Source organism: Panthera leo, chromosome C2 (genome assembly GCF_018350215.1).
Source record: "Panthera leo isolate Ple1 chromosome C2, P.leo_Ple1_pat1.1, whole genome shotgun sequence".
NCBI lineage: Eukaryota > Metazoa > Chordata > Mammalia > Carnivora > Felidae > Panthera > Panthera leo.
In genome coordinates, this window is record NC_056687.1 from 94014734 (window position 1) to 94038261 (window position 23528).

General features: G+C 38.8%; 1 protein-coding gene across 1 annotated transcript in view; it reads right to left on the reverse strand.

The window, feature by feature from the left end:
- FNDC3B (fibronectin type III domain containing 3B) overlaps positions 1 to 23280 on the reverse strand; it is a 409533-nt gene extending 386253 nt beyond the window's left edge. Inside the window, exon 1 of the mRNA XM_042954945.1 lies at positions 23119 to 23280. The gene's annotated coding sequence lies outside the window, so the exon portion shown is untranslated. The remainder of the gene's footprint in view (positions 1 to 23118) is intronic.
- Positions 23281 to 23528: the final 248 nt, after the last annotated feature.

Sequence of the window (23528 nt, forward strand, 5' to 3'; positions counted from 1 at the left end):
TATTTATTTAATATGAAATTTATTGTCAGATTGGTTTCCATACAGCACCCAGTGTTCATTCCAACATGAATCTGTTTTTAAGCACATGAATCTTTAAGATTGTTATATCTGTCTGATAAATTGACCTCATTAGGGGCAGAGAGAGCGGGAGACACAGAATCCGAAGCAGGCTCCAGGCTCTGAGCTGTCAGCACAGAGCCCGACGCAGGGCTTGAACTCACAAGCTGTGAGATCATGACCTGAGCGGAAGTCAGATGTCAACCGACTGAGCCACCCAGGAGCCCCTGTGCCTTTATATTTAAAATGGGCTTATTGTAGTTGGTATATAGGTGGGTCTTGCTCTTTTTTTTTTTTTTTTACATTTTTAAATGTAAAATATAAATAACATAAAATATTATGGTATTATGTGATAAAATATACATAACATGGAATTTACCATTTTAGCTATTTTTTAAGCCAGTTTTAAGTACATACTTCAGTGGCACGAACTACATCCACATAGTTGTGTAACTATCACCACTATCCATTTCCAGAATTTAAAAAATCAATCCAAACAGGAACTCAGTACCTATTAAACAATAATTCCTCAACTCTTGCCAACTCCAGTCCCTGGTAACCTTTCACCTTTTTGAGTTCCATCCACCCTCACTCCCAATTTCCCCAACCAACTGCCCATGCTTTCTTCTCCTGCCTGCTCTAGATCACTTGTAAGGCCCTTTCTGATCTAAAGATTCTACTTTTTTAAATGCCTTTGGATTTAAGAAAAAATCTTGATGTCTAGATGATATCTTGCTATTCACAAAGATTAATGGGCTTCTTTAAGTTTATCTTCCTGGTTATTCCCTCCCTTGGAGCTGTACATCCTGTAGAAATTATGCTACTATGCATTTAGTAAAAATATTTTATGATTACTTTGAAACTCAACAAGCCATAGCTAAATGCAATTAAGAATTGATCTGAGCACAATGACAATAAAATCTATAAAGATCTTTGGCTTTTCCCTCAGTGCATCAAATTGCCGAAGTCTTCTTCAGATTTCTGGTCCTACAAATACCCATTTGAACTTCTCGATTTGGTGAAAGCTAGTATGCGTGAGTTATAAATTCCTTGATTGCACAAGAGGAATCATTCTTCTGTAAATGTAAACTAGAAAGCAGCAAAAAGAGATTCCTCCTTCAGTCTTTGTGCTAATTGGAGTATTATCTACTATGTACTCTGGTTTCTGCTATGTTCACAAGCTGACAAACTGGACAGTACATTTTTCACATTGTTTCAGCCCATGTAAATTTTTCTAAATAAATGGTTCCTGCTTGCCAAGCCTCAGTGAATAACACTGACTTATTCTCTGTCCACGAAGCTTACCACATGGATTACATATATGCATTACTCACACAACACAATCATTGGCCCATATGCCAGAATGAAATATGATTTTACAGTTGCCTCTAGAGCACATATTTCCAGATTTGGTTCCACATATAAGGAGACAGATTTGCAGTTTTTGTGTTTTTATACAGATTCAAACACGTTCAACTCGAGCCCAAGTATATGCTCCATAGGCTAGTTCTTTTGTTGGAGGAAACGGTTGCTTCTTTTCAATCTGTCACCTACGTAAAAAAAAGAGCAACACTGTGCTGTTTGCATTGTTAAAACTTAAAACGGGTCCAAAGGAAAATGTGCCTTGGAAATCCTTCACTGATTTGTTTTTGCAGAACAGCTGGAGGTGAGGCCCACTGTACTAATCATGTCCAGTTGCTGCTGGTCGAGTTGCACATTCAGGAAATTCATAATTAGGTGGTTATATCCCCTGAGTTTCCCCTGAAGCACACTCTTTACGACTCTTGCTTTGTCTTCTTCCTTGTCATTCAAAACAACCAAAGAAGAAGAAGAAGAAGAAGAAGAAGAGAAAGGAGGAAGAAGAGGAGGAGGAGCGGGAGAAGGAGTAGGAGGAGGAGAAAGGAAAAAGAAAGAAAAAGAGGGAGAGACATAAGGGGAAAAGGGAAATTGGAATAAAATTTTAAATCATGACACCTCTAAAATAATATGGTCTTATGACTGCTGGCTCTCTCTTAAAAAGAAACCACACGCACACACACAAAACACAGCCACAGTATGTGTATATATTAGTGTGTGTGTGTGTGTGTGTGTGTAGTTTTCAGAAACATTCAAAAAAGGTTAAAAGAGTTAAAAACATTTCAAAATGGCGCTGTTCTTAAAAATTACGTTCTGTAAGGTTCACCTGCCCCTGCTCATGTTTTTATTTCAAAAAGTGTGGATTTAAGATCAACTGGTACTACATGGACTTCAAGGTTTAAATTTTAACATTTCATTTCATTTATTTTATTTTTAAGTTTATTTATTTTTGAAAAAGAGAGAGAGAGAGAGAGAGATAGCATGAATCGGGGAAGGGTAGAGAGAGAGGAGGCAGAGAATCCCAGGGTTTGAACTCACAAACTGTGAGAAGTCAAGAGTTGGATGCTTAACCGACTGAGCCACCCAGGAGCCTTTCGTTTTATTTTATAAAATTTCATATTATTTTAATAAATTTTACACATTTCCTTATTCTGTCTGCTTCTCTCCCACCCTCCACCTTTGGACTTGTTTGATAACACAGTGTTGGAATTTGTAGTTTAGGTGTTTATCAATCCCTTACTGATTAATAGCATGTTTCTTATTCTATATTGGAAGATCTGACTTTTTTATTTTATTTTTTTAATTTGGTTTAGTAATCTCTACCCCCAGCGTGGGGCTAGAACTCGTGACCCTAAGATCAAGAGACACATGCTCTATGGACTGAGCTGGCCAGGCAACCCCTGAAGATCTTTTAGTGTATAGTTGGGAACAGCGGGGTTTCTTAGGATCTTTAATTCCTTATGAGGCAGTTTTAGAGAAAATAAGGAAAGAGAAAATGCTCCATGAGACAAACTGTGGTGAGGAATATGAATCATTATTTTCCTAATAATCTTATACTACTAACTGTTAATTCATCGATCTAATTGAAATAAACAGAGGTTCAAGTTAAGTGCTACATGCTAATTAAGCAAAATTAAAATCAAACAGAATTCTTCAAAAAGCAAGCCATAGAATTATCATATGATCTAGTAATTTCACTTCTAGATACCCAAAAATATTGAAACTAGGCACTTAAACAAATATTTGTACACAAATTTTCATAGCAGCACTATTTTCAATAGTCCAAAGGTGGAAACAATCCAAATATCCAGCAATGGATGAACGGATAAACAAATTGGGGCACATGCATACAATGGGATATTATTCAGCCATGAAAAGAATGAAGCCCTGATCCACGCTAAAAGTTGGAGGTATCTTGAAAACATGTTAAGTGAAAGAAACCAGACACAAAAGTCACATACTGTATGATTCCATTTTTATGAAGTATTCAGAATAGGTAAATCTATAGGACAGAAATCAGATCGGTAGTTACCAGGGATTGAGGGAAGGGGAGATTAGAGAATAACTGCTTACTGGATACAGAATTTCATTTTGGGGTGATGAAAATGTTTTGAAACTGGGAACCTGGGTGGCTCTGTCTGTTAAGCTGCCTACTCTTGATTTCGGTTCGGGTCATGATCTCACACTTTGTGAGATCGGGCCACGCATCGGGCTCTGTGCTGACAGCACGAAGCCTGCTTGGGATTCTCTCTCCCTCTCTCTCTGCCCCTTCTCTCTGAACATGTGCTCGCGGGCGCTGTCTCTCAAAATAGATAAAATAAACTTAAAAAAAAGAAAATGTTTTGGAACTGGATGGAGGTGCTGGTTACCCAAAATTGTGAATGTACTAAATGCCACTGAACTGTTCATTCTAAAATGGTTAATTTTAGGGGCGCCTAGGTAGCTTAGTCAATAGAGCCTGCAACTCTTGATCCTGGTATTATAAATTCCAGCCCCAGGTTGAGTATAGAGATTACTTAAAAATAATAAATTCTTAAAAATAAATGAATAAAATGTTAAATTTTATGTTGTGTGAATTTCACCTTAAAAAAAGCAACAGTAGAGAAAGAAAGAAAGAAAGAAAGAAAGAAAGAAAGAAAGAAAAAAGAAACATAATGCATGTTTTCTCTAAGATCCCATTACTTCTTGGAGGCTACAAAATTTGAAGTTCTTAACAAAGTTGTACGAAGGGCCACAATCTGGCAAAACAATCTAGCTGTGCTTCATTTTCTCAAAAGCTAATTTAAAATGTTAATTCATATATTAAAAAACAAAACTTATAAACATAGCAATAATCATTTTCATACATTTTTTTCTCTAAAAATAGGTTCTCATGTGACTTATAGGTGCATTCTGGGCTTCACTTCCAAATTCTACACCCGATCTTTCTTTAATGTACATGTGAAACCAATACATTACTGAAGGTTAATATAAATTCAGCGTTTCTCCATTAAGTGATATCTCCTCATATCAAACAGGAACACTTCCTCCTCCAGAAACCCTCTCTACCCCTCCTTAATTTCACTAAATCCAATTGGTAACAGAGGAATTCTAGTCCAGTCTTTTCTTAAGGAATATGAGAGCTTAACGTAGAAAAAAGGGCAGTAGCATTTCAGATTAAATTATTTTCTTCCCAAAATTCACAAATAAAATTATAGAAAAATAAGACAATACACATCAGCTAAAGAATAAAATGGGTGAAGTTAGGCAGGAGAGATTTTCTCAGCCCCGGGGACTGTGCACATTCTTTCTGGCTCTCAGGTAGAGCTAGCCAGGTAGACCAAGTCTTCTCTCCTGGGAGACTGTAAGCTGGGGCACAGACAGACTTCCTTCTGCTGTCTTAACAGGGCTGACAGTCTGCCTGATGTCACCATGTGTGTCCTCGTGGGCAGAGACTTCCAGGCAGGCCACGATTCACTGAACTGTCACTGGGTGACATATACCAGCAGCTGGAGCAGAGCCTTGATGAGCAGATCACTCGAAACCAAGCAGAGAGAGGAGAAACAAGCTGAACGTGGCTCTCTATGAATTAGACTTACTGGAGGGCAGAGAATGTAACTTAAACTTGAACAGAAAAGGTAATGCAAGTACCTAATGAGATCTAAGGGGTACAGAGAACAGACTTCCCGGATTTAAAAACAACAAAAACATGATTTTTAAATTTAAAATCGCTGGTGAAGGGGTGCCTGGGTGGCTCAGTCAGTTAAGCGTCCAGCTTCCTACTTCGGCTCAGGTCATGATCTCACAGCTTGTGAGTTGGAGCCCCATGTCAGGCTCTGTGCTGACAGCTCAGAGCTTGGATCCTGCTTCAGGTTCTGTGTCTCCCTCTCTCTGCCCCTGCCCCGCTCATGCTCATGCTCATACTCTCTCTCTCTCTCTCTCTCTCTCTCTCTCTCTCAAAAATCAAAAAAATAAAAAGCATTAAAAACATAAAAATAAAATCAGTGGTGAAGAAATTGGTAACTGCTGAAATCCAACTAGTCAGTCGCCTGGAAACTGGATGCAAGACATGTTACAGGCTCAGAGCAAAAAAATGTAAATCATAAGTAGAGAGATGAAAGAGAGGTTTAAGAAAACTGACACGAGAATATTTGGAGTCCCAGAAGGAGAAAATGAGGCACATGAAGGAGAGGGCATATTTAAGCAAAACAAAATGAAGCATATAAAAAAGATTTTTTGGGGTTGAAGAAAGGACCCCAAGTTTCAGGCAGGAATGATAATTATGGCAATTTTTTCATTTATATAGATAGATAGTTATAGATACACATATACATTTATCTATATTTGTAGATGTATTAGATTTATTTATATGTGTATATACACACATATATGGCTAGCTGTATCCTGGTAAAATTTTTGAACTCCAAAGGTAAAGTAAAAAATCTCATTCTTTCTGTGTAGAAGCTTGTAGGTTATTTATAGAAGAAAAAGATTACATTGTTACTGAAATTCTCCTTCGCAACACTGGAAGCTAGAGCACAAAGGAATACATTTCCAGCTTAAAAATATACCTCACTTGTTAGGGTACAAGAGAGATGTTTGTAGATATGTGTGAATTCAGAGAAGTCGCACATCTCATTACTCATCTGGGAAAAATACTAGAAAAACACTTTAATCATAATACTTAAAAAAAAAAAACCCAAACAAATAAAACAGAGACTTGACCAGGAGAGAACACTACAGTGAGTCTTGAGTTTGTGATAACTAATTGAAAATGAACGAACAAGGATTGACTTGGGAATGTGTAATGTAAGTACTAAAGACCCTAGAAATAGAGAAGTGTACTAAAAAGGAAGCTTCCAAGAATAATCTTGGATTCAAAGAACTAAATGACCTCAGCAAAACTAAAGAATGGTGAGGAGGAGCATGAGGAGGAAGGAAGCACAAATATTCCCAAGGCTTTATCTCTTGGGAGGGGAGTGAGGAGGAAATTGCAGTAGATGCCTTCTTCCAGTTGTGTGTCGTGGGTGGGGAGTGGTAGTGGGCTAATAAAACCTCTCAGTCAGGGGAAAGTTGGTGTCGGTCTTTTTTTCATGCACTACCAGGGAAATATTGGTTTGGTTTTCTATGAGGGCTGGGAAAGGCAAGTAACCATTAACACAATGTAAAAGGAGAGCTAACTCTCAAAGCAGGTGTTATAATATTAATACTATGGAACATGGAATTGAAGTTTAAAATCTCTAAACAGAAAAAAGAGGGACCCTATATAATGATAAAAAGCATAATTTATGAAGAAAATAAAACTTTGCTAAGATTATTTTTTAAGTAGGCTCCATGCCCAACGTGGGGCTTCAACTCACAGTCCTGAGATTAAGAGCCTCATGCTCTACTGACTGAGCCAGCCAGGTGCCCCAACAATACTAAGTTTTTATGCAACATAGCAGCTAAACAAAATTTTAAAATGTTAAAAACGCCAAGTGCCAACTGTTACATAAAATATATAATATTTTATATGCGCCAAAAATACTTAAGTCTATAAGCAAAAGACTTGAATATCAGGATTGACTAGTTCTGATAGATGATAGATGATAGATAGATAGATACATACATACATACATACATACATAGAGGTAGACAGACAGAAAAAGACATAGACGAATTAAATAATATAATCATTATGCTTGCTTTATATAGATATGCTCATCCTCATTACTTACGGATTCCGTTATTGGTGGATTTGCCCATTCTCTAAAATGCATTTAAAATTCATTGCTAAAATGCAACCCTCAAATCAATATTTGCGACACTTCTGCAGTCATTCACAGACATGTGGCAGAGTAGCAAAAAATTTGAGTTGCCTGATGGCCACATTCACAGCTGAAGTCAAACAAGGTGACGCTGCCTTCTTGTTTCAGCTTTCGTATTACAAGCAAGAACCTTTTCCCCAGGATATTTAGTGTCATGTTTTTCACATTTTTATGCTTTTTGTTGGTGAGTTCACTGTTTCAAATGGCTCCCAAGCATAGTGTTGAAGTGCTGTCTAATGTCCTAAGCACAAGAAAGCTGGAATGTGCCTTATGGAGATACTACACTTGGTAGATACATTCCATTCAGACCCGAGTTATTGTGCTGTTGGCTGTGAATTCAATGCTAATGAATCACAAATACACATTAAATAATGTCTTTCAACAGAAACGCATATAAAGGAAGGTTATATACTGATTGGTTGACAAAAACGTTGTTGGCTCATAGGAGCCCAACCCTGTTTTTGCCCTAGAAGCAATGGTTGCGTGTTCACGGTCACTTTATAGAACGTAGTTACTGTACTGGGAATAATGAGAATCACCTGTATATGGATTTAGAGCGAACTTTCAGCTCCTCAAACATAGAATAGCCATTTTTTTAATATTCCATGGAAGATTTCTAAAAATTATTATGTGTTTTCCCTTAAAGAACACCTAATTATGGTTTTCTGGTCATAATTCGGCAAATTTAGAAATAAATAAAAATGATACGAAAACCTTAACTTCATCGGAATCAAGAAGTACATACCTACATAGCTTGCTCCTAAATTCAAAAAAATATTAAAAACAGTCAAAAAAGCAATGAAAAATTTAAGATTATCTAGAAAGTAATGAAAATAATATTTCCTACCAAGGCATATAGTACTTGGTAAAGCTCCATTCACAGAAAAGAGTAATACCCTTAAATTTTTTATTATTAAAGAATAAAGATGTTAGGGGCACCTGGGTGGCTCAGCTGGTTGAGCGTCTGACTCTTGATTTCAGCTCACGTCATGATCCTAGGATTTTGGGATCAGGTCCCATGTCTGGCTCTGCCCTGAGCGTGGAACCTGATTAAGATTCTCTCTCTCTCCCTCTGCCCCTCCTCCCTGTTCGTGCTCTCTCTCTCTAAAGAAAATAAATAAAAATAAAATAAAGAAAAAAGATGTTAAAACATAGAAATTTTAGAATATTTACAAAGATTAGAAAAAAAACAGCTAAAGAAAAAAAACAAACTAGGAAGGGGGAATTAAGAAAGACAAGGCCTGAAAATAAAGAAATAGGAAATAAAAAGAGTACAAAGAACAAAAAGCTCAAAATCAGTTGATGTGAATGACATACAAAAGGAGAAACAATTTTCATTTGAGGTTGAGGAATGCAGGGAGAACCAAAAATATACAAGATTGTCAATGACAAAGAGCACGTAAGGACAAATACCAAAGAGAAGAAAAGAAATAAGACATTATGTGCAACTCTCTAAAAATCTGATATTTGAAACCTAACAAACGATACAATAATTAACTCAAATAAAGACAGGAAAGTTGAATAAACCATTTTTAAGCAGGCTTCACACCCATTGTGGGGGTTGAACTCACAACCCCAAGATCAAGACATGAGCTGAGACCAAGAGTCCAGTGCTTAACTGACTGAGCCACCCAGGCATCTCAAATAATCCAAAGTTTTTAGAAGTGATTTAAGATCTAGCATTTACAAAAGCAACAGGATCAAGCGTCTTCATATCTGAATTCTAGCAAAACTTTAAAGTAAATAATTGCAAGACGATTTAAACTGTTCCTGATCTTAGGGGCTCCTGGGTGGCTCAGTCGGTTAAATGTCCGACATCGGTTCAGGTCATGACCTCACGGTTCATGATTTCGAGCCCCATGTCGGATTCTGTGCTGACAGCTCTCAGCTCGGAGCCTGGAGCCTGCTTCACATTCTGTCTCTGTCTCTCTGCCTCTCCCCTGCTCAAGTTCTGTCTGTCTGTCTGTCTGTCTCTCTCAAATATAAATAAGCATTAAAAAAATTTATGAAACTGTTCCTGATCTTAGAAAAAAATATAGGAAAGCACTCTACTTAATTTGATGAAGACAGGAAATTTTTAATACCAAAACCCAGTAAAGAGGGTGTCAAATAATAATCCATGTGACCAAGCAGGGTTTGTTCCAATAGTGCAGTCACCCTCACTAAACCTAACAACATAATTTTTGTTCTTTTTCATTTGAAATCATGTCCAACTCGCAGAACAGGACAAGAACAGTGAAAAGAACTCTCATGTACCTTTCACCCAGAGACACTTTTCAAATTTTGCCAACTCTTCCAGTAATGCACTTTATAGGAAAAAGATCCACCCAGTGCCGTGCGCTGCACGTAGCTTTGTCTCTAATCTCTTCAGATTGGGAACAGGTCCTCGGCAATCTCTTGACTCTCATGACCTTAACATTTCAAAGACATCACAGGCCAGCTATTTTGTAGACTCTCCCAGTTTGGGCTTGTCTGATGTGTCTTCACGATTACATGTGGATTATGCATCTTTGGCAGGAACAGCACAGAGTGATGTGTGATGTTGCATCCCCTTGGGTGGTATTCGATGTTGATCTGCCCACACCTGATAGTTTGCTTACCAGAGAAAGGTGGCATTGCCTAGACTTCTCCATTATAGAATTTCTCTTTTTCTCTTTGTAATTAATACGTTCTTTTGCAGGAAGATACTCAGATAACTAGTAAATATCCTGTTCCTTGTCCAACTTTCACTTACTAGTTTCTTGCAATGCTTTTGTCTAGATTGTTTATTTTTGTGATGATGGTTAAGTGGAGAATTTGATAATTTCTTCTACATTTATTGGTTAGCATTCTACTGCGAGGAAGAGCTTTTCTTCTGATTTATTTATTTATTTATTTATTTATTTATTTATTTGTATCAGTGTAGACTAAAGAATTCCTATTTTACTCAATGGTTTACCATCCCTTACTGTTATTTATTTTGATGATCAGATTGTTCCATATTTTGGCCAGTGGGATCACTCACAAGCCTGTTTCTATGTCTCTCGGGCAGATCCATATCTTTCTATGATCGTACCCTTATATTCTCTCATAGCAAGATGTGCCAGCCTTATCTTTTATTTTGCTGCATTGGCCTTGAAATCAGTCATTTCCCTAGGAAAGCATGATTTGCTTTAAAAGAAAGTTTTTAGAAGCCAAGATCTGGGTAGTAGGTGTGGCTTATTGCTACTGAGATATTACTATATCACTGTGTCTAGGTTATCTAAGTGGACAGAGCTAGGAAATACACAGAATAAAATCACAACAATGAGATACCACTTCGAATCCACTAAAATGACTGTCATGAAAAAGACAGCTAATATCAAATGTTGGAGAGGCAATGGAGAAACTGGAACCCTTATCAATTGATGATGGGATGTAAAATGGTATAGTCACTTTAGAACAAAATTTGGCAATGTCTAAAAAGATTAAATACAGAGTAACTATAAGTCTCAGTGATTCCACTTCTATATATATGGCCAAGAGAATTGAAAACCTGTCCACCAAAATCTCACATGTGAATGTTCATAGCAGTATTGCTCATAATAATGGCCAAAAAGCAGAGACAATCCAAATGTCAATCAGCTGATGAATGGATAAAAAATATGGTGCATCTGCACCATGGAAAGTTATTTGGCAATAAAAAGGAATGAAGCACTGATAAATGCCAAACCATGGATTAACCTGTGTAGTGAGTTGAATGGTGGCCTCCCCAAAATATTGTCCTCATCTTTGTTTCTGGAACCTGTGAGTGTTACCTTATTTGGAAAAAGACTCTTTGCAGATATAATTCATTTACAGATCTCAAGAAGAAGAGAACATCCTTTATGCAAGTGGGCCCTGAATCTAATGACAAGGGAGTGACAGGTGTCCTTATAAGAGAAAGGCAGGAGATTTGAAAGACACACATACACAGAAGAAGGTGAGATTAAGACCGAGACAGAGAAGGGAGTGATGTGGCCACTAGCCAAGGAATGCCAGCAGAAGCTGTAAGAGGCAAAGCAAGATTCTCCCTGCGAGCCTCCAGAGGGAGTGCAGCATTGCTGATAACTTGATTTTGGACTTGGCCTCCAGAATTGTGAGACAATGAATTTGTTTTAAGCCACCTGGCTGGCAGTAATTTGTTGTGCCAACCTCAGGAAACTAATACCACCTCAATAATATTAAACTAAGAAAATGAATCCAGAAACAAACAAACAAAAAACACGTACTGTATGACTCTGTTTATATGAAAATTTCCGAAAAGGCAAATATGTAGTCAGAAAGATCAGTGGTTGCCAAGAGCTGAGATCAAAGAAGGGATTGACTGAATGGGCAGAGGCAACATTTCAGGGTGAAGAAGATGTTCTGGAAATGTATGGTGGTGGTGGACGTACAATTGTATAAATTCATTAAAAACAACAAATTGTACACTTACGTTGCACTTCAATAAAACTATTATAAAAAATAAAAAGTGAAAAATTTAGATATATATTTACGAAAATTTTTTAACACTTATTTATTTTTATGAGACAGAGAGACAGAGAGTGAGCAGGGGAGGGGCAGAGAAAGAGGGAGACACAGAATCCGAAACAGGCTCCAGGCTCTGAGCTGTCAGCACAGAGCCCAACGTAAAACGGAGGGCTCGAACTCACAAACTGCGAGATCGTGACCTGAGCTTACCGCTGGCCACTTAACTGACTGAAACACCCAGGCGCCCCTAGGTATATATTAGACAAAGAAGGAGAAGAACTTATATAAAGAAAACTGAAAAATCATTTTTCTCCCTCCATGGGTATGGCAAGCATTGTTAACTAAGATAGGAAATCCTAAAGTATATTTCTATATGTCATATCAACATATATTTATTTTAAAAATTTGTAAAATTTTTGGCCAAGGATGCCATAAATTATATGAACTGAGAAAATAATATATTTGAAGAAAATTATCAGAAGCTGACAAAACACGAATTTTTTCTGATAATGCAAGCTAATCTTAGATGTTAATAAGAAAATGGCAAACAATCCAAAAGAAAAATAGGCAAAGAATATGAAAAGCAAAGACAAATGGTCAATAAATAGATGATAGATAGATAGATAGATAGATAGATAGATAAAATAAGTATATGCATAAACTGAAGCACGATGAGAGAATGCAGATTAAAGCATCAATCAGGTATCATTTTCTACTCCATCAAAGTGGGGAAATTATAGAGCAATAGTATCTATTGTTGGTGGGAATACGATTAAGAGTAACAATCTCCTATTTCCTGTGGAAATACCTCAAACTGTTATCGGGCCATTGGAAAGCAATTTGGTAATGCATTAATGTAAGATACAGACACATTTTCGCCCCATTCTTAGATGGTAATTTCACAGAAACGAAGGATCAGCACATGTGAAATATGTACAAGGATGCTTATTTTATAGCATTGTCCATAGAGGTGGCAAATTAGAGGGGAAAAGGAAAATGCACCTCAATGGAGAAACTTGTTCAAACAGTCACGCTATATCCACAACCACACTGAAAAAGATAGAGATAGCAAGTTAGAGAAAGAGATACTAGTTGAGTTAGAAATTCTTTCAGGCACTACTGCCTGAGAAAAGCAAGTTGTAGAGAAGTATGTAAAATTTTTTTAAGGTATGTATTTATGCATATATGTGTATGAATATGTGAGTGTCTTTTGCATCTGTCCCTCATAAAAATGCCATTTCCTATTATACTTAATAACGGATATATGAGATGCTTCTTTGAGGCCAGATGAATATCCTGTTCCCCAAATGGGTTTCATTCAGTGCATTTTGTATCCTGGCCCAAATGAATTAATTACATTAGGTAGTTACAAATGAATCTTTTATTTTGTATAAAATAAACTTTATTGGTGCACCTGGGTGGCACAGTCAGTTAAGTGTCCGACTCCAGCTCGGCTCAGGTCACTATCTCACGGTTTGTGAGTTTGAGCCCTGCATCGGGCTCTGCACTGGTGGCATGGAGCCTGCTTGGGATTCTGTCTCTCATTCTCTCTGCCCCTCCCCAGCTTGTGCTCTCATTCTCTCTCTCTAAATAAATAAGTAAACTTTAAAAATAAAATAAAATTAGGGGCGCCTGGGTGGCTCAGTCGGTTAAGCGGCCGACTTCAGCTCGGGTCATGATCTCGCGGTCTGTGAGTTCGAGCCCCGCGTCGGGCTCTGTGCTGACAGCTCAGAGCCTGGAGCCTGTTTCAGATTCTGTGTCTCCCTCTCTCTGACCCTCCCCCGTTCATGCTCTGTCTCTCTCTGTCTCAAAAATAAATAAACGTTAAAAAAAATTAAAAAAAAATAATAAAATAAAATAAAATTAATTTTACTGAAATACACTGAATCATTTTTAAAACCCTGTTTTTGTTCCCTGGTGGGTTTTGAAGTTTGAATGATCTACACAATGGCTTCCTTTCTTTTTGTCTTTGCCTGTGAAGACTCAAAGCAAATAGACTTACTTCATGCTTACTCATTATCTCCATGACTAAACTGAATACAGTTGATGTTTTCTGTTTTCTCTCAGTCGATCTGACACTTCCAGGGAAAAAACCTATAACATATTAGCCAATGGGACAGGTAAATTATGCTTTCGATTTTGGCACCTTCATCAGCAGTATAGATTAGTAAAACTGACCAGAATAAAGTTTTATTATTCTAGGTTCTATTTTTCTGCACTTGACAGTTTCTTTTTGAAGTTTCTGCCAAAGCCTCGTTCAATGATATTACCCACAAGTAGTGTTTTTCTGAGTATGACATTCAAAATCTGTCTCTATAAAATAAATTAGGACATTCACAATACTGCACTTTTACTGTCCGGTTTTTTTTTTTTTTTTTTTTTTTAATTTTTTTTTTTCAACGTTTTTTATTTATTTTTGGGACAGAGAGAGACAGAGCATGAACGGGGGAGGGGCAGAGAGAGAGGGAGACACAGAATCGGAAACAGGCTCCAGGCTCCGAGCCATCAGCCCAGAGCCTGATGCGGGGCTCGAACTCACGGACCGCGAGATCGTGACCTGGCTGAAGTCGGACGCTTAACCGACTGCGCCACCCAGGCGCCCTACTGTCCGGTTTTTTATGTTAAATACTTAGAGTCTTTGAAAATGAAGTAGACCCTTCTGAGTACAAGTGACTAGTACAACGGAAATCTATTTCAGTTCGCAATGCTTCATCTAAAATCATTTTTCGAGAGAATCACCATGTGCATGAAAAAGCTTTAAAGTTTGTTTGAATGATAAGGTTTATGTTTTTTTTTTTTTAAATTTTATTTAAATCCAAGTTAGTCAACATTAGGTGTAATAATGGTTTCAGGAGTAGAATTTAGAGATTCATCACTTAGGTAAGGTTTATGTTATATTGCTCTATTAAAGATTCATCTGAAAAGAATCAGGCTAGGTAACTTTTTGCTTAGAATGAGACAATAGAACCTAAATCCCATGCTGGTTTTTTTCCCAAAGGGTAATTTTTTGGGTTTTTGAAGTAATATGGAAACCCTTAGCACAGACTCCTAGACCCCTTAGTGTTTTATCAAATAAAAATACAGAATTACAAAGTAAATTTTTTAATCATAAAGTTTCACACAACGTACTCTAGTTTTTAAAAACTTTTTAAGTGTTTATTTTTGAGAGAGCACGCACACGCATGAATGGAGGAGGGGCAGAGAGAAAGAGGGAGACAGAATGCGCAATAGGCTTCAGGCTCTGAGCTGTCAGGACAGAGCCTGACACAGGGCTCAAACTCAAGAACCATGAGGAAATCATGACCTGAGCCAAAGTCAGACGCTTAACCAACTGAGCCACCCAGGCGCCCCACACAATGAACTCTATTTAGAAGCATTAAGAAGTCTCACTAAGGGATTAGGCGAATAACTATCTGAACACCATGAAAAAAAATTTTTTGCTTTTTCTCTAATTTGAACTGAAGGTGATTGTACGTCCATAGAGTTACATAAAAGCAAACATTTTCATATCTCAGAATGTTGCAGGGGCTAAAATGAAGAACTCAGCTTCAGAGATTTGAATTCTGGTCCCAACTCAGCTATGTGGCGATATCTGAAGGCTATGGCTTGCTAGATTGTAAAAAGAGGTAGTTGAATTAGGTGGAAAGATTATAATCTCTTTTCATGTTAAAAATTCTATACTCTTAAGGTCAATGAAGCTTGGGTACATATAAAAATGGCACCAAGTGACTCATTGATTCAAAAAATATGCATTGAGCACATATTACATGCCAGGTATTTGTTCTAGGCACTGGGAATACAAATAACCTACCCTTTCAAATATGGAAGAAATATAAATATAGCCAGTTAATATAACAGGCATCGAATAAATCTTGACTAAGACATGTTATACACATTCTACTGTTATACCATTTCACTGTACCACCATTTCACTGAAACCACTCTTGTCGTCAGTGACCTCCATGTTGCCAAATCTAATCACCAGTTCAGTTTTCAGTTTGATACGTCTATAGCATTTGACCCAGCTAATCATTCTCTTCTCCTTGGAGCATTTCCAGGAGTTGCTTGCCAGGACGCCATTCCACGATTCTGCTATTATAATAGCTGTTTCTTTTCCATTTTCTTTGCTGTTTCTTTCCATCTCTCTTAATCACTAAGTGTTGGAGGGCTTCAAAATCCATCACTGGGTCTCTTTTATTCTCTATTTACACTTACTTCCTGGCTGAATTTTATCCAGTCCTATGGATTTAACTACTACTGACAACTTCCAAATCTATATACTCTACTCTACTTCTTCCCTGAGCTCCAGAATCACATACCAAGTATGTATTTGACAACTCTAATTGGAAGAAAATCCAAATGCCACTCTCCCCCTTGCTCACTCTGAGACTCTGAGATTTACATGAGGAGATGTAAATTTGGGGGGAGTGTATTTGGGGCCGGTACCTGTGATGGATGGGGATGAAGGAGGCAGCACTGAGAAGTGGGAGAAAGCCGAACTACTAAGGCAGCGACGACAGAGTCCTCAGCTGATCCTACAAGGAGCATTAGAGCTGGGATGGACCCTCAGAATTATTCCAGTTGAGGCAAAAGAGATCTGAACCACCGCATGAGCCAGTTATTGGATGCAGGCTACCCCCAGGAGGGGCATAACCTTGAGCAAGGCAGTTTCCTCCTACAGAGAGCAGGTCCTGGAGAGAACTCAGCTGTGACCTGTCAGCTGCCAATATTCACAGTAGCTGGCGGGTAGGAGTCGGGGGGAGGGGGCAGGAATGAATGTCTCCCCCCGTAGGAGGACCTAGGTAGTGCAGTTTTTGCTATAAACACCCAGTATCTGGTAGCATCTCATACTCCTCAATTTACCTCCCTTATGCAGCTTTATTTTTCTCTCAAAGTGTAGACTATATGTTTTACTCATTTGTTTGCTTGTAGATCCCTGCTAGAATAAAACACCACGAGAGCAGAAGCTTTCTTTCCCTCTTTCTTTTTTAATCCTATATCCCCAGCATCTAGAAACAGTGCCTGGAACAGAGTTAGGCACTCAATAAAGACAGCCAATGAGTGAATAAATGCACCACATACTTGCTATATTCTAGAAACTATGCTGTGTTTTGGCATTACAGAAGTGAACAAGACAGGCTCAGTCACTACCCTCACAGAGCTCACAGTCTAGAAGAAATTATATACATATATAGCAGACATAGATCAAATACGCATGTGTCTACTATATTTTTAAAAGTGCAATCACAGCCAGATGCTGTTATATAGTATTTTACTAATCTATCTAGTTTCAGCCCATCTGAGAGTCCATCATATAAAACTTTTTACTGAATGACAATGTCAGAAGACTATAAAAAGAGTGGAAACTTTAGTTAGAGAGTTATTTATTGCTCCGGCTAGATTTCAGAAAGAAAAGTTAGATCACTGGGACACATCTTTTGCCCAATTTAGGAGGAAAGAAATAAGGGACAAAATAGGAGCAAGACAAGCTCAGAGAAAATGAATACTTACTTTTCACTGGAATTTTTATTAACCAACATCCTGTTTTCTAAAACGCTGGAGAGCAAGGCTATAATTGTATCTAAATAGATAAGGGGTAAAATGTTCTGTAATGAATGGATAATTTATAGTCACTTTGTACATAGAAATACAATTTTTCCATTACTTTAGTTTCGGGGACAGCTGAAATGTAATAAGGACTAGGAAATAACACTTCAGTTTCTATGTCATCATTGCAGAATCATATGCTCATCTTTTTATTTTTTAATTTTTTTAATGCTTATTTATTTTTGAGAGAGACAGAGACAGAATATGAGTGGGTTAGGGGCAGAGAAAGAGGGAGACACAGAATCCAAAGCAGGCTCCAGGCTCTGAGCTGTCAGCACAGAGCCCGATGCGGGGCTCGAACCCATGACATGTGAGATCATGACCTGGGCCGAAGCTGGACACTCAACCGACTGAGCCACCCAGGCACCCCCATATGCTCATCTTTTAAAAAGCAGATTATCTCCCTAAAAGTTATGTTTTCTGCTTTCTATACGCAGCCATATTTTATTTCCATTCACAACCAACTAAGTCGTTTTGCCTTTTAGAGCAAGATGAATCCTGTTGCTCCCTGAGTGTATGTTATTTGAAATGTGAAAGCCTTTCACTCTGTGTTTTCTGTGTACTGGTGAACAGGAACAACCAACATTTAAATTCTTGGTTTGTTGTAAACGAGGTATTTTGGCATTTCTAGAATAACTTGTGTGCAAAATCTCAAATTGTTCTATATTTACGAGTTCACTAGTCTCTCCTTCCTTGCACATTACTGTCACAATGCAGAAGTATAAACTGGATCTGCATGAGTTTATGTGCCTCTCTTCTCTGCATTACTTTATCCTAGAAGCAATGTAAGCCTTGACAAGAATAAACATTTCTATCTTACAAGTGAAAAAAAGCAAGATTTTTTATACTCATGGATAATAAAACCATTGATTTTCACTTCAGACAGCTTGACGTGGTCTTTTATTTTTATTTTTTTTTATTTTTTTAACGTTTTTATTTGTATTTGAGACAGAGAGAGACAGAGCATGAGCAGGGGAGGGGCAGAGAGAGAGGGAGACATAGAATCCAAAGCAGGCTCCAGGCTCTGAGCTGTCAGCACGGAACCCGACACGGGGCTTGAACTCACAGACTGTGAGATCATGACCTGAGCTGAAGTTGGACGCTCAACTGACTGAGCCACCCAGGTGCCCAACATGGTCTTTTATTAAAATAAATTCCAGGAGTGCCTGGGTGGTGCAGTCGGTTAGGTGTTCGACTCTTGATTTCAGCACAGGTCATGATCTCACTATTCCTGGGATCAGGCCCTGAGTTGGGCTCTGTGCTGAGAGCATGACAGCTGATACCTGCTTGGGATTCTCTCTCCCCCCACCCCTCTGCCCCTCCCCTGCTCATGCTCTCCATCTCTCTCTCAAATAAATAATATAAAATAAGTTCTAGATTTCTGATGAATACCTTAACTGTCAATTTCATATTAATTTGTTGAGATGTCACCTCTATTCCTGGATATCTTTTAGGGAAGAGTAGACAACTATTAGCCTGGTTGTCATAGTGTGCAGATCCAGTTTAGTTCTATCATTGCTTTGACGACTGATGGTTAATTAGATGGCAAGGTCCTTAGAGCAGGTCGTACAGAGCACACCAAATATCGGAACTCTACAAATTATTTTTGTTGATAATTAATTAATCCTCCCTTCACAATTAGAGGTGATACTTGAGTACCTCTAAGCACAAAAGGGCTGCTGCACCCCTCAATTTTAGAGTTAACAATATTTGATAAGGAGGTAAAGAGCCATGGATAGTTAGGCAGTACAGAATCTTACAAAGGGAAGTGACAGGAAATGATCTCTTACTATGAACTCAAATGAGTGTCAGGTGTGGCAATTCTAACTTGTCTGAAACCTCACACACCATTGTACCTGTGTCTGCCTCACTTTCTCTGTATCTCTCTCTCTCTCTCTGTCTTCTTTTTCTTCCTTTTTTAGATATTTATTTATTTATTTATTTATTTATTTATTTATTTATTTATTTTGAGAGTGGCTGAGACACCACCGGTGGGGGAGGGGGGGTGGGCAGAGAAAGAGAGAGAGAGAGAGAGAGAGAGAGAATCCCAAGCAGGTTCTGCACTGTCAGCACAGAGCCTGATGCGGGGCCTGAACCCATGAAACTGTGAGATCATGACCCGAGCCCAAATCAAGAGTCAGACGCTGAACTGACTGAACCATGCAGGCGCCCCTCCCTGTCTCTCTTCTGTTCATCTCTCACTATCTCATCCTTTATTTGCTTTCTTTGAGCTTCCCTGCTTCTTCCTTGTTTTGTGCATTTTTCTTCCTTTTCCTGACCCCAGCTTGCTCATGTGCACTGACGAGAAAATATATTTGAAGTATATATTTTAGGGTTTCTAATATTTTTCCTACAAAAATTTTATTTTTCTGTTAACTTTATTTTTCAGTTTTGGAAACAGAAGAGTAAAATTCTATAAATTTCTTCATTTAAAAGCTTTTCAATTATGTCTAGATTTTGGCTTTTATGGGCTGGTGTAGTTTAAGTTGAAAGGAAAGATTACTTACTCCAGGTTTGGTTATTCCTCTAAGAATAGAACCCTGCCCATAATATGTGTCCAATAAATGATTTTTGGATGAATGCTCAATGTCCAAAATTAAATTCTTACTAGGATACTCAGTAGGTGCTCTTGGTAGCATGAAGCATCCCTGAGGCATGGATACGCATTTAAGACATAAGCCTGAGTGGGGCAGCTGGGTGGCTCAGTCAGTTGAGCATCTGACTTTGACTCAGGACATGATCTCAATGGTTCATGAGTTCAAGCCCTGCATTGTCCTCTGTGCTGACAGCTCCAAGCCTGGAGCCTGCTTCGGATTCTGTGTCTCCCTCACTCTCTGCCCCCCCCCCTCTCAAAAATGAATAAACATGAGAAAAAATTAGTAAGACGTAAAACCTGAGGGTGCTACTTATCTTTTTGCTTATCTACATATCCAAATCTTTGGTAATAGCCAGGTAGAGTTCCCCTGCATGAGATTTCTGTGTAACAATACCCAGAGGGGTTCTATCATCGGAAATCTTATGAACACTCAGAAACACAGGTTGAGAACTACATATACTATCTCCCATGCTTCTGTCCAGTGAACTCCAGAACAGGGCTTCTCAGACTATAATGTGCAAACAGCTCGCCTGGGGATTGTGTCAAGTTGCAGATTCTGGTTCAGTATGTCTGGGGCAGGGCTTGAGATGCTGAGTTTCCAACAAGCTCCCAGGTGATACTGCTGGGGCCGGTCGGTAGATTGCACTTCAGCAGCAAGGGTCTAAAGGTAATAGGGTTTTGTTACCACCTCTTGGTTCCTTCACGTTAAGGAACTGTTGATGAACCTCAGCTAGAAAGGGCCTGGCCTGTATTTTCTCCTGTCATCTGGCCTGTCCAGGGGTGTCTGTGTTTGCCTTAGGGTTTTGTTACTGATGACGTAGATTCCTTAGTATGGACTTGTTAACCCTGGGAACAGCTGCTGGTTGCTAATTTGTGCACCATTTGGATGCTGGTTCTGGCAACCACATTCTCTGAAGCTTCAATTTTCTTTGTTTTGCTGGGGAGGTAAATGGTGAGAGAAGGGACAGGAAGAGTTATTTCTTGCTTTGTATGTAAGCTGCATAGCACTGTAATACTTTCTGTGTGATACCAGTGGTGATTTGGGACACTGCCCTCAAATAATATGAATTTCATGCATGTTATGTCCTTGAATTCTCACAGCAACTTGGTGATGTAGGTGGTATTAATATTATAATATCCATCTTAGATGTGAGAAAGTGGAGATGTAAAGTAGTTCAAGAACTCCTACAAGGAGCTTCCTTTACTTACAAAGGAAGTAAACAGCAAAACTGGGGTTCACACCCTCATATGGTGACTCCAAGTCCAGTAGGAAGATGGACCGTCCAAGCTTTGGGGGTGTCTTTGGATCCCTACACATCCACAGATTTAGTTTTCTTTGGTTGTTCATTGGCCTGCTCTCATATCTGCCCTCTTTCTACAGAGTTAGAGCAAGAACAACTTGATCCCCTTGACAGTCTGTTGACCTCAATTTGAGAAAGATCATTCCTTGGTTTTAAAAGAAACTGGAAGAGGGGCCTCTGGGTGGCTCAGTCGGTTAAGTGTCCAACTTTGGCTTAGGTCATGATCTTGCGGTTCACGAGTTCGAGACTTGCATTGGGCTCTGTGTTGACAGCTCAGAATCTGGAGCCTGCTTTGGATTCTGTCTCCGCCTCTCTCTGTCCCTCTCCCTCTCTCTCTCTCTCTCTGTCTCTCAAAAATAAACATTAAAAAAATTAAAAATCATACAACAAAAATAAATTAAAAAAACAACACAGCTTTGTTTAAAAGAAAGTGGAAGAATATAATATGTAAGTGGAGAATAAGGAGGCAAAATTAAAATGAGGATAAATGCCGAGAAGTGGGGTTATCCTCTTCCCCAGTTTATCTCTTTCTCATCCTTTTTGTATTCCGCTACGGAATGGAAGACAGCTTTGTAGGTACTTAGACTCCTGACTTCTACTATTTTAGGAAAACTTATTTTTTTCAGTATTTTATTTTTATTTCTTTCTTTATTTTTTAAAGATTTTATTTTTATCAATAATCTCTACACCCAGCTTGGGGTCAAACTTATAAATTTGACATCAAGAGTCACAGGCTCTACTGACCGACCCAGCTAGGTACCCTTAAATTTATTATTCTTTGAGAGCTTTTCAGCATTTTATTAGGAAACAATTTTTCTACTGTAGTCAATGGTCAAGTTATTTGAAGTTTAGGATCCATAGTATTGCTCATATTCACATTAGACGCTATGCTTTGGGGTGACTGCATGCACAGGGGATGTGATTGGTAGGAAAGTGAATGCTGCATTTGTATTCAGTGTTTTCTTTCTAAAAAATTTCAGAGGGAAAGAATCAGGCAATTGCTGCAATTACTACATTGATGTTTCCGTGGGGGCAAAAATGTAACTCACTACAAATTGGAAAGTGAAAAAAAAAAAAAAAAAAGGTTTAGCAAATTTCTCTTCAAACTATTTCTTAGAGCTCTCTAGAGCTCTCTAGTCTGCTCCACGAGCCGCTGGGATGAGGCATAAACTTGTCAGTTAAAGAGATTTTAATGTCTTTCAGTTAAAAACAGGCTCTTTGGTAATTTGTGTATTTTGGGTAAATATTCATTGTTTCTGGATACCCTCCCCACCACTCAGGTCTTCTTTTAATGGTCCTGGAGGTGAGGCTGGGAGAGGGGGTGCTGGTCCTTGAGCTCTCCTAGAGCTGTTGGATTAAAATAGTCCCTTGATGGCCTCCAGGATGATGGCCCTTATCCCTCCTGGTTATAGGCATACCCTGCTGACATCTGCCACTGAAATCTCTGGTTACGAAATTGGCATTCTCTTGATTCAGCCAAGGCCTAGACTATTGCTGGTGCTGCAGATCCTCTGGTTACGTCCAGAGCCAACATGGTTGGGAAAGCCCATTCTTACCCCAGGCCCCAGCAACCTCCTGGCTGGCCACTGGCTCTCTACTCGGTCATCCCTGACAAGGGTCATGTGGGAACTTCAGATAGCAGCCAAGGGAGACCTTAGGGGCACTTCTCTGGCTTCTCACCACCTGGACCTGTTCCTCAGCTATTTCCAACCAGCCTGGATGGTGCCATGTTAAAGCTGGGTTTCTCCTAAGGAACTTGAAATCATCACAATGTGTATCCAAAAAAGTTAGGAAAGGGCCCCTGCTCTGGAAAACCTCTAAACATATCTGATTGTCTCCATTTCCCCATTTCTCATTATCTTGATCCAAAAGTAGGCAGGGAGATGACTAGCCCATAGAGATTCTTGGTGATAATTAGAAAATGACACTCCTCAGGTGAATTTACCTTTGGGCCGGGCTGCAAAGCTTGGTGAGTGGAGAGACAAGGCCTGGAGAGACCTTCTTACTTGGTTCCTTGGCCAGGTATCTGGGTGCAGCAGGGGATTGCACAACCACTTGCAGTAGGTCTGGAGGAAGAAGCTAGAACCCAAATATCTGAATGCTTTCTTTTCTTCTCCCTCTCTTATCTTCTCAACTCCTCCCCAATGAGCCCCCACTTCCCCTTTCTCTTTAGGGAGTCACGAACTCCCTTTATGTCATATCCTGAGTTACCATTCTTATTGCTCATGTGAGATCCCTATGAACTGAACCTACTGTGTGTGGCTATCAAATCGAGTCTTGCTATGAACTAATTACTCCCCCCCCCCCATGTAGTAATTAAAACAATAGACTTTTATAATCTCACACAGTATCTGA